We start from the raw sequence: 9,384 nt of genomic DNA on the forward strand, positions 1-9,384 counted from the left end.
TACAATACGTAGCCTAGCTGTACCTGGCTTCTTCCTCTGAGCGTAATGTTTTCAAGGGCCATCTGTATTCTAGCACGTATCAGTACTTCATTCCTTCTTATGGATGAATAATGTTTCATTGTATGAATATACCACATTCTATTTTTTTTTTTTTTTAGACAGAATCTCACTCTGTCGCCCATGCTGGAGTGCAGTGGCGTGATCTCAGCTCATTGCAACCTCTGCCTCCTGGGTTCAGGCGATTATCCTGCCTCAGCCTCCCGAGTAGCTAGAATTATAGGTGTGCACCACCACGCCTGGCTAAATTTTGTATTTTTAGTAAAGACAGGGTTTCACCATGTTGGTCAGGCTGATCTCGAACTCCTGGCTTCTTGATCCACCCACCTTGGCCTCCCAAAGTGCTGGAATTACAGGCGTGAGCCACCGCACCTGGCCCACATTTTATTCATTTATTCGTCAATTGATGGACATTTGGGTTGTTTGAACTTTTTGGCTATTATGAATATTGGAGAATGTTCCATGTGTGCTTGAGAAGAACGTGTACTCTGCTGCTGTTGAGTGGAATATTCTGTAAATGTTTGTTAGGTTCTCTAAGTCTATAGCTTTGTTCAGGTGCACTGTTTACTTATTGATTTTCTGTCTGGATGTCTTCCATCCATTACTGACAGGGAAATATTAAAGTTTTTCTACCATCATTATATTTATGTTTATTTTTCTTTTCATTTCTGTCAATGTTTGCTTTACATATTTAAATGTGCTGATGTCGGGTGCATATATTTATGATTGTTATATCTTCTTGATGAATTTATCCTTTTATCATTTTAAAATGTCTTTCTTTGTCTCTTGTGATAGTTTTAGTCTTAGAGTGTATTTTGTCTGCTGCAAGTATGTACATCCCCACTCTGTTTTATTTAACATTTGTATGCAGTTATATTTAGTGAACTTCTATTTAAAATAATTATTCCTAGGGAAGGACTTACTATTGACATTTTGTTAAACATTTTTTAGTCTGTGTGGTTCTTTTGTTTCTTTTTTTCTCTGTTGTTGCCTTTGTGTTTCATTGATTTTTTGTAGTGATATGTTTTGATTCCTTTCTCTTTTCTATTGTGTGTCTTCAATAGGTATTTCTTTTATGATTATCATGAGACTTATATAAAACATAGTTATAACAGTCTATTTTAAGCTGATAACAACTCAATTTTGCTTTCATTAAAAACCCTATATGTTTACTTCTCCCCACCCCATACTTTGTTTTTGATGTCGTAATTTACACATTTATATTGTGTCTACTCACACTTTTTGTAGTTATAGTTATTCCTAATAGTTTTGTCTAATTTTTGTACCAAAATTAAATGTGATTTTTATACCACCTTTATAGTATTACAACATTCTGTATTTGTCTATATATTTGCTTTTTCCAGTGAGTTTTATGCTTTTATTTGCTTTATGTTGCTGTTTAGCATTCTTTTTTTTTCAACTTGAAGAGTTTCTTTAAGCATTTCTTGTAAGGCAGATCTAGTGGTGATGGATTCCTTCAGCTTTTGTTTGCCAGTGAGTATCTCCTGTTCATTTTTGAAAGATAAGTTTTCTAGATATAATATTTTCAGTTGGCACCATTTTTCTTTCAATGTTTTAAATATATTACCTTACTTCTTTCTGACCTGCTAGGTTTCTGCTGAGAGACCCACTGATAGTCTCCTGAAGGTTCCCTTGTATATGATGAGTTGCTTTTTCCTCACTGCTTTCAAAATTCTCTTTGTCTTTGAATTTTGAAAATTTGATTATAAATTTATCTCAGATTTCTTTGAGTTCTTCATATTTTGGATCCTTTGGGATTCAGGAATCTAGAGGTCCATTTCTCTTTTGAGGAGTTTTCAACCTTTCTCTTTCTTTCCTTTCTTTCTCTCTCCTTCTTTCCTTCCTTCCTTCCTTCCTTCCTTCTTTCTTCCTTCCTTTCTTTCTTTTCTTTCATCTTTCTCTCTTTTCTTTTCTTTTTTTTGATGAAGTCTCACTCTGTTGCCCAGGCTACAGTGCAGTGGTGTGATCTTGGCTTATTGCAGCCTCCGCCTCCCACATCCAAGCCATTTTCTTACCTCAGCCTCTTGAGTAGCTGGGATTCCAGGAGACTGCCACGATGCCCAGCTAATTTTTGTATTTTTAGTAGAGTTGGAGTTTCACCATGTTGGCCAGGCTGGTCTTGAATTATTGACCTTAAGTGATCCACCGGCCTTGGCCTCCCAAAGTGCTGGGATTACAGGCATGAGCCACCATGCCTGGCTGTCAGCCATTATTTCTTTAAATAAGTTTTCTGCCCATTTCTCTGTCTCCATTTCTGGGACTTCCATGATGTATACATTAGTTCACTTGAAGGTGTCCCTTAATTTTCTTAGGCTTTCTTAACTTTTTCATTCTTTTTCTCTTTCTTTGTCTGTGATCAAGTCCGATGTTGACACATTCTCTTGAATTTTCAGTTTAGTTAATGTATTCTTCAGCCCCAGAATTTCTGTTTGGTTCTTTTTTATGGCTCTGTCTCTTTGTGGAAATTCTCATTTTGTTCATACATTGTTTTCTCTTCCTTCCTTCCTTCCTTCCTTCCCTCCCTCCCTCCTTCTTTTCTTTTCTTTATTTTTCTTTTCTTCCTTCTTTCTTTTCTTTCTTTCTTTCTTTCTTTCTTTCTTTCTTTCTTTCTTTCTTTCTTTCTTTCTTTCTTTCTCTCTCTCTCTTTCTTTCTTTCTCTTTCTTTCTTTTCCTTCCCTCCCTCCCTTCTTTCCTTGCTTCCTTCTTTCCTTCATTCCTTCCTTCCTCTTTTCTCTTTTTTCTTTCGTTTCCTTTCTTTCACTTGCAAGGATGCAACAGGCAGCACAGCAGAGAACAGGCTATCTGCCCATATATTATTTTCTTGATTTTGCTTAATTCATTGAGATTCTGTATGGTGATTATTTTGAATTCTTTGTTAGACAATTCATAGATCTCCATTTCTTCAGGGTTGGTTATTGGATATTAATTTTTTCCTTTTGGTTGTATCATATTTCCCTGATTCTTCATGTTCCTTGTAGTTTTGCCTTGGTTTTGTGCATTTGAAGACACAGACACCTTTCCCAGTCTTTGTGGACTCGCTTTGAGAGGGAAAGAACTTTGCCAGTCAGCCTGGCTACAGATTCCAGGAACTTCTCAAACCTTGTGTAAGAATGTGTATGCTCCACTTCTCTCCTTCCTTCCTGGTAGAGAAGTCTCTGGATTGTGCACTTTCTCCCAGTCTTACAAAGCCATGCTAGTTGCAGTTAGCTGCCCACTCCATTCATTTGCTTTTAGCTTCAATCATGTGTTTAAATTATGCCAGTTCTTCCAAAGCTCTGGGTGAGGTGGGATAGAAAGTGATTCCTTGGGCAGCACCCCAAAATACTGGGAACATAGATATATACTACACTCACTTTTCCTTTCTCACTGATGGAGAAGTCACGCACTGAGATGCTTTCTGCAGGCCCTGAGCTATGCTAGTTAGATAAAATTGCTCTTGTCACCCATTTCAGTGTGGCTGTTCTCTTTTTTTTTTTTTTTTCAAATTATGGACTTGTCATAAAGATATTTTGCTTTGTATATCATTGTTAAGTTGGTGCTTGTATGGGAGGATGAGGACTGGGACTTCCTATTTCACCATATTGTTGACATCACTACCTTACATTTCTTAACCTTTCTCTTATATTTGTCGTCTCTTGATCTCTATTCTCACTGAGTTTTTCAGGTCTTCCTGTTTACTGTTTCTCTCTTCAAACATATATAATTTGCCATTAAACCCATCTTTTTGGATTTTTAATCCAAAAACTACGTTTTTAGTTTCAGAAAGTTATATTTGAATACATTTCAAAACTGCATGTACTTTCATAAAATTGTGTCATCTTTATGTTCTTTAATCCTTGTTGCCTGGTCCTATGTAAATGTTAACACTTAGCCCTCTAATTAACTGCACTAATACCTTCCCACTCTACTATTGGCATCATGGCAGCAGCTTATGTACCTCAGAGTGTAGAATTTAGTTTTTTCTTTGTTTCTGTCCAAAGATTTTAAAAAATTTCTTATGAGCTTAGCTATGCATGTAATATTTGTTATACTTAACCCAGTATTTCTTGGTGTCTCTATTCGAAGAGGTTTGGGGTCATTTTAGTCCACCATCTTTTTTTTTTTTTTTTTTGAGATGGAGTCTCACTCTGTCACCCAGGCTGGAGTGTAGCAGTGTGATCTCGGCTCACTGCAACCTCTGTCTCCTGGGTTCAAGCAATTCTCCTGCCTCATCCTCCTGAGTAGGATTACAGGCACATGCCACCAAGCCGGGCTAATTTTTTGTGTTTTTAGTAGAGAAGGGATTTTACTATGTTGGCCAGGCTGGTCTTGAACTCCTGACCTCAAGTGTTCCTCCCACCTTGGCCTCCTAAAGTGCTGGGATTACAGGTATGAGCCACTGCACATGGCTAAGTCCACCATCTTATAGGACCTGGAAATCAGTTTATTCTATTCATGTGAGGAAACTTAGGCCATAGTGGGAAAGTGGCTTGGCCAAGACCAACTAGCACTTCAGTTACAGAGCTTGAATAAGAGCTCATATTGCCTAATACAGTGGGCCTGTCAGGATGATCGAGGTCCCTATCCTGCCAGCATCGCCCTCCCATGCTTCCCTACCAAGCCAGAAATAAGCAATGCAATTATCCTCATTAACTTACATGGACACCTTGCCTCAAGGTATCCCCCAGGATACTAGAAAGTGGTTAAGGTGTGTATTTTGGATGCTTTTCCTGCAGAACACAAAACAAGTCTCTGAGCTGAGTTTAGTTCAGTGCTAAAGGCTGACATGAACCTTCTAGACCAGCCGGGTGGTGATGGCATCAGAGAGAGAGCTGTTGGCTGCCTCCCCCTGCTCCTGCCAGAAGACTCTCTTGGTCTCTTCCAGCCTCCATGCCATGGCTGCCTTGCTCAGTGTCTTCTTCTGTGGGGGGAATACCTGCTCCTCATTTACTTGGGCATCTGAATTTATGGCCTCTCAAAGTGGGCAAGACACAACACGATAGATGCCCTCACTGGCAATGCAATTAGAGACTGTCACCCCATGTGCCGGCCAGGGGAGCCCTTCTGCCAGCCCATAAAGGGGATGGAGAGGTGATTCAGGGATATGAAATTATGTCTAGTGAAACAGATAAATTAACTGATGTTTACGCTTGTGCTCATTTAAGCTCCAAGGAAGACTTGCTTAAAAAGCAGCCACATAAATTGTGGAAGAGGAAGAGGGACGATTAATTGAAATATTAAATCAACTTTATGGGTATGCAGGAGAATGCATTTCAAGCGCATTTGTCACCAGCTCACTGAGGCAGCACCATTTAGGATGCTGATTTACAAATAGGAAGGGGAATGGCTGAGACATCGGAGTGCTTCCATGTGCTACCAAATTAGAGGAGTGCTATGAGAAAGAGTGTTCTTTGGCACTTGTCTGAATGTAGAATCTGGTGAGGTCCTACCCTTCTCAGTTTTCTTGTTCTGAAACGATGGGGAACTGTGCTCTGGACAGTGGGATGTGCAGGCCAGGTAATAGCAGGGCTCCCAGAGGTGTTATTTCAGTGCGTGAGTCCACAGAGAGGCCTGGTGGTAGATGGCGGTTTACACATGCACCTTTTCCTGTGCCAATGTCCCCTCTGCATTTTCCACCCAAAACTTAAGACGCTCTAACATGCTAGTCTGCTAATTAATCTATTATCTGTCTCCTGTTAGTAGAATGTAAGCTCTGTGAGGGACAAGCTTTTGTCTGCTTCATACCCTGCTCTGCCAACCGCCCTAGAATAATGTGCCACAGGTAGATGCTCCATGAGCGTTTGTTGATGGAATGACTGAGCCCTGTTTCAGGCTGGTGAGACCTGCCATCTGTTACTGTGCCTGGTTGCCCTGTGTGTCTGTCACTGTGCCTGGTTGCCCTGTCTGTCACTGTGCCTGGCTGCCCTGCTGTCACTGTGCCTGGTTGCCTTGTCTGTCTGTCACTGCCTGGTTGTCCTGTGTGTCTGTCACTGTGCCTGGTTGCACTGCTTTCTGTCACTGTGCCTGGTTGCCCTGCTGTCTGTCACTGTGCCTGGTTGCCCTGTCTGTCTGTCACTGCCTGGTTTTCCTGTGTGTCTGTCACTGTGCCTGGTTGCCCTGTCTGTCACTGTGTCTGGTTGCCCTGCTATCTGTCATTGTGCCTGGTTGCCCTGTCTGTCTGTCATTGCCTGGTTGTCCTGTGTGTCTGTCACTGTGTCTGGTTGCCCTGTGTGTCTGTCACTGTGCCTGGTTGCCCTGTGTGTCTGTCACTGTGCCTGGTTGCCCTGTCTGTCTGTCACTGTGCCTGGTTGCCCTGTGTGTCTGTCACTGTGTCTGGTTGCCCTGTCTGCCACTGTGCCTGCTTGCCATGTGTGTCTGTCACTGTGCCTCGTTGCCCTGCGTGTCTGTCACTATGTTTGGTTGCCTTGCGTGTCTGTCACTGTGTCTGGTTGCCCTGTCTGCCACTGTGCCTGCTTGCCATGTGTGTCTGTCACTGTGCCTCGTTGCCCTGCGTGTCTGTCACTATGTTTGGTTGCCTTGCGTGTCTGTCACTGTGTCTGGTTGCCCTGCTGTCTGTCACCGTGACTGGTTGCCCTGTCTGTCACTGTGCCTGGTTGTCCTGTGTGTCTGTCACTGTGCCTGGTTGCCCTGCTGTCTGTCACTGTGCCTGGTTCCTCTGTCTGTCTGTCACTGCCTGGTTGTCCTGTGTGTCTGTCACTGTGCCTGGTTGCCCTGTCTGTCACTGTGTCTGGTTGCCCTGTGTGTCTGTCGTTGTGCCTGGTTGCCCTGTCTGTCTGTCACTGCCTGGTTGTCCTGTGTGTCTGTCACTGTGCCTGGTTGCCCTGCTGTCTGTCACTGTACCTGGTTGTTCTGTCTGTCACTGTGCCTGGTTGCCCTGTGTGTCTGTCACTGTGCCTGGATGCCCTGCTGTCTGTCACTGTGCCTGGCTGCCCTGTCTGTCTGTCACTGTGCCTGGTTGCCCTGTGTGTCTGTCACTGTGCCTCGTTGCCCTGTCTGTCACTGTGCCTGGTTGCCCTATCTGCCACTGTGCCTGGTTGGTTGCCCTGCTGTCTGTCACCGTGATTGGTTGCCCTGTCTCTCTGTCACTGTGTGTGGTTGTTCTGTCTGTCACAGTGCCTGGTTGCCCTGTGTGCCTGTCACTGTGCCTGGTTGTCCTCTCTCTCAGTCACTGTGCCTCATTGCCCTGTGTGTCTGCCACTGTGCCTGGTTGCCCTGTGTGTCTTCCACTGTGCCTGGTTGTCCTCTCTCTCAGTCACTGTGCCTCATTGCCCTGTGTGTCTGCCACTGTGCCTGGTTGCCATGTCTGTCTGTCACTGTGCCTGGTTGCCCTGTGTGTCTGCCACTGTGCCTGGTTGCCCTGTGTGTCTTCCACTGTGCCTGGTTGCCCTGTGTGTCTGCCACTGTGACTGGCTGCCATGTCTGTCTGTCACTGTGCCTGGTTGCCCTGTGTGTCTGCCACTGTGCCTGGTTGCCCTGTGTGTCTTCCACTGTGCCTGGTTGCCCTGTGTGTCTGCCACTGTGACTGGCTGCCATGTCTGTCTGTCACTGTGCCTAGTTGTCCTGTGTGTCTTCCACTGTGCCTGGTTGCCCTGCTGTCTGTCACTGTGCCTGGTTGCCCTGTATGTCTGTCACTGTGCCTGGTTGTCCTGTGTGTCTGTCACTGTGCCTGGTAGTTCTGTCTGTCATTGTGCCTGGTTGCCCTGCCTGTCTGTCACTGCCTGGTTGTCCTGTGTGTCTGTCACTGTGCCTGGTTGCCCTGCTTTCTGTCACTGTGCCTGGTTGCCCTGTGTGTCTTCCACTGTGCCTGGTTGCCCTGTATGTCTGCCACTGTGACTGGCTGCCATGTCTGTCTGTCACTGTGCCTGGTTGTCCTGTGTGTCTGTCACTGTGCCTGGTTGCCCTGCTGTCTGTCACTGTGCCTGGTTGCCCTGTATGTCTGTCACTGTGCCTGGTTGTCCTGTGTGTCTGTCACTATGCCTGGTTGTTCTGTCTGTCATTGTGCCTGGTTGCCCTGCCTGTCTGTCACTGCCTGGTTGTCCTGTGTGTCTGTCACTGTGCCTGGTTGCCCTGCTTTCTGTCACTGTGCCTGGTTGCCCTGTGTGTCTGTCACTGTGCCTGGCTGCCCTGTGTGTCTGTCACTGTGCCTGGCTGCCATGTCTGTCACTGTGCCTGGTTGTCCTGTATGTCTGTCACTGTGCTTGGTTGTCCTGTATGTCTGTCACTGTGCCTGGTTGCCCTGTGTGTCTGTCACTGTGCCTGGCTGCCCTGTGTGTCTGTCACTGTGCCTGGCTGCCATGTCTGTCTGTCACTGTGCCTGGTTGCCCTGTGTGTCTGCCACTGTGCCTGGTTGCCGTGTGTGTCTGCCACTGTGCCTGGTTGCCCTGTGTGTCTGCCACTGTGACTGGCTGCCATGTCTGTCTGTCACTGTGCGTGGTTGCCCTGTGTGTCTGTCACTGTGCCTGGTTGCCCTGTCTGTCCGTCACTGTGCCTGGTTGCTCCGTGTGTCTGTCACTGTGCCTGGTTGTTCTGTCTGTCACTGTGCCTGGATGCCCTGTCTGTCTGTCACTGTGCCTGGTTGCTCCGTGTGCCTGTCACTGTGCCTGGTTGTTCTGTCTGTCGTTGTGCCTGGTTGCCCTGTCTGTCTGTCACTGTGCCTGGTTGCTCCGTGTGCCTGTCACTGTGCCTGGTTGTTCTGTCTGTCACTGTGCCTGGTTGCCCTGTCTGTCTGTCACTGTGCCTGGTTGCCCTGTGTGTCTGTCATGTACCTGGTTGCCCTGTCTGTCTCCCATTGTGTCTGGCTGCTCTGTCTGTCACTGTACCTCGTTGCCCTGTCTGTCACTGTGCCTGGTTGTTCTGTCTGTCACTGTGCCTGGTTGTCCTGTGTGTCACTGTGCCTGGTTGTTCTGTCTGTCACTGTGCCTGGTTGTCCTGTGTGTCTGTCACTGTGCCTGGTTGCCCTGTGTGTCTATCACTGTACCTGGTTGCCCTGTCTGTCTGTCACTGTGCCTGGTTGCCCTGTGTGTCTGCCACTGTGCCTGGTTGCCCTGTGTGTCTGTCACTGTGCCTGGTTGCCCTGTCTGTCACTGTGCTTGGTTGCCCTGTGTGTCTGTCACTGTGCCTCGTTGCCCTGTGTGTCACTGTGCCTGGTTGCCCTGTGTGTCTGTCACTGTGCCTGGTTGCCCTGTCTGTCACTGTGCATGGTTGCCCTGCTGTCTATCACTGTGCCTGATTGCCCTGTGTGTCTGTAACTGTGCCTGGTTTTTCAGTCTGTCATTGTGCCTGTCTTGCCATGTCTGCTCCCACTCT

Source organism: Pongo abelii, chromosome 11 (assembly GCF_028885655.2).
Source record: "Pongo abelii isolate AG06213 chromosome 11, NHGRI_mPonAbe1-v2.0_pri, whole genome shotgun sequence".
NCBI classification, from domain to species: Eukaryota; Metazoa; Chordata; class Mammalia; order Primates; family Hominidae; genus Pongo; species Pongo abelii.